This window comes from Nematolebias whitei, chromosome 4, assembly GCF_014905685.2.
Source record: "Nematolebias whitei isolate Nwh7 chromosome 4, NemWhi1, whole genome shotgun sequence".
Taxonomy (NCBI): domain Eukaryota; kingdom Metazoa; phylum Chordata; class Actinopteri; order Cyprinodontiformes; family Rivulidae; genus Nematolebias; species Nematolebias whitei.
This window is the reverse complement of record NC_056501.1, coordinates 49,137,186-49,139,623: the sequence shown is the minus strand read 5'-3', so window position 1 is coordinate 49,139,623 and position 2,438 is coordinate 49,137,186.

The following is a 2,438-nucleotide window of genomic DNA, read 5'->3' as shown; positions in this document are numbered from 1 at the left end:
TCTGGGCCACTTCGAATATTTAGTTATGCCCTTTGGGTTAACCAATGCCCCCGCTATTTTTCAGGCGCTCGTTAATGACGTCCTGCGCGACTTTATTGGTAATTTTGTGTTCGTTTATTTAGATGATATTCTTATTTATTCCCGCGACCCCGCTCAACACACGGCCCACGTTCACATGGTTCTTCAGCGGCTGCTGGAGAACCAATTATTCGTTAAAGCTGAGAAGTGCGAGTTTAACACCTCCACTGTCTCATTTCTAGGTTTTATTTTTGAGGGTGGTTGTTGCCGAACCAACCCTGAGAAGACCAGGGCGGTAGTCGACTGGCCGACCCCTGAGTCCAGGAAGCAGTTACAACGCTTCCTGGGGTTTGCAAATTTCTATAGGCGCTTTATTAAAAATTACAGTCGTGTCGCCGCCCCCCTGTCTCAGCTCACTTCAACCGCCCGAGCCTTTCACTGGACCCCGGAGGCTGAAGCCGCCTTCTCGAAACTCAAGTCCCTCTTTTCCTCGGCGCCCATCCTCTGCCATCCTGACCCCGCGCACCAGTTTATCTTGGAAGTGGACGCCTCTGACACTGGGGTTGGGGCGGTCCTCTCCCAACGGTCTCCTCTGGACAACAAGGTCCATCCCTGCGCCTTCTTCTCTCGTCGTCTCTCTCAAGCTGAACGAAATTACGACGTGGGCAACCGCAAGCTTTTGGCGGTCAAACTCGCACTCGAGGAATGGCGGCACTGGCTGGAAGGCACTGAGACACCTTTTTTGATCTGGACAGATCATAAGAACTTGATCTACCTCCGGAACGCCAAGCGTCTGACCCCCCGTCAGGCCCGTTGGTCGCTTTTCTTTAATCGCTTCAATTTTGTTTTGACCTTCCGCCCGGGCTCCAAAAACATTAAACCTGACGCCCTGTCCAGGCAGTTTGCCCCACCAGACTCGCCCGAGGCTTCTGACTCAATTATTCCTTCATCCTGCATTGTTGGTTCTCTTTCTTGGCCCATCACCGCCACCGTTCAACAGGCCCTCCTTTCCGAACCAGATCCTGGTGGTGTTCCCCCCGGCACCCTCTTCGTCCCCTCCAGCGTGCGGTCCCAGGTGCTCCAATGGCTTCACTCTAATAAGCTTTCCTGTCACCCCGGAATCAACCGCATGCTCTCCCTCACCAAGACCCATTTCTGGTGGCCCTCCATGAACTCTGACATCAAGGACTTTGTTTCTGCCTGCCCTGTCTGTGCCAGAAACAAGTCAGGTACTCAACCCCCGGCTGGCCCTCTGCTCCCCCTCCCGACCCCTAGTCGCCCTTGGTCCCACATTGCCCTCGATTTCGTTACCGGCCTCCCACCATCTGACGGCAACACCACCATCCTCACGGTGGTCGACCGCTTCTCTAAGGCCGCTCATTTTGTTCCCCTCCCTAAGCTCCCCTCTGCCCTTGAGACTGCCCATTTACTCACCCTCCATGTGTTCAGGCTCCATGGGATCCCGTCGGACATTGTCTCTGACCGAGGCCCGCAGTTCATCTCCCAGGTCTGGCACTCCTTTTGCAAGTCGCTCGGGGCGTCCGTTAGCCTCACCTCTGGTTACCATCCCCAGGCTAACGGACAAGCCGAGCGCTGCAATCAGGAGCTGGAGTCCACACTGCGTTGCCTGGTCGAGTCTAACCCTTCGTCCTGGAGCCAGCACTTGGTTTGGATGGAGTATGCGCATAACTCCCTCCGCTCCTCTGCCACCGGCATGTCCCCCTTTGAAGCCTCCTTAGGCTACCATCCTCCTTTGTTCCCTGACTCAGAAACAGACTGTTCGGTCCCATCCGTCCAGCACCACTTCAGGCGTTGCCGTCGCATCTGGCGCCAGGCCAAAGCAGCCCTCCTTAGGACCGCAGCCCAGGCAAAACGGTTTGCTGACCGCCACCGTTCAGAGACGCCCACCTACAAGGTCGGCCAGCAAGTTTGGCTGTCCACCAAGGACATTAAGCTGTGGGACACCCCTCGCAAACTGGCCCCCCGCTTCATTGGTCCTTTCCCCATCACCCGTATCATCAACCCCTCTGCGGTCCGCCTCCAGCTCCCCAGGGCCATGCGCATCCATCCTACGTTCCACGTTTCGCAGGTGAAACCTGTCTCCCTCAGTCCCCTGTGTCCTCCATCTGACCTCCCTCCGCCGCCTCGCCTGATCGACAACCACCCTGCGTTCTCCGTCCGTTCTATCTTGGACGTGAGACGCAGGGGTAGGGGTTTCCAATACCTGGTCGATTGGGAGGGGTACGGTCCTGAGGAGAGGTCATGGATCCCCAGGTCCTTTATCCTTGACCCCAGTTTAATTTCCAGGTTCTACAGAAACCACCCCGAGAAGCGCCTCAGGTCGCCAGGTGGCGATTCTTGAGGGGGGGGTACTGTAAGGGTCCCACTGCCTGCAGCCTTCCTTGCTGATGGCCGCTGAT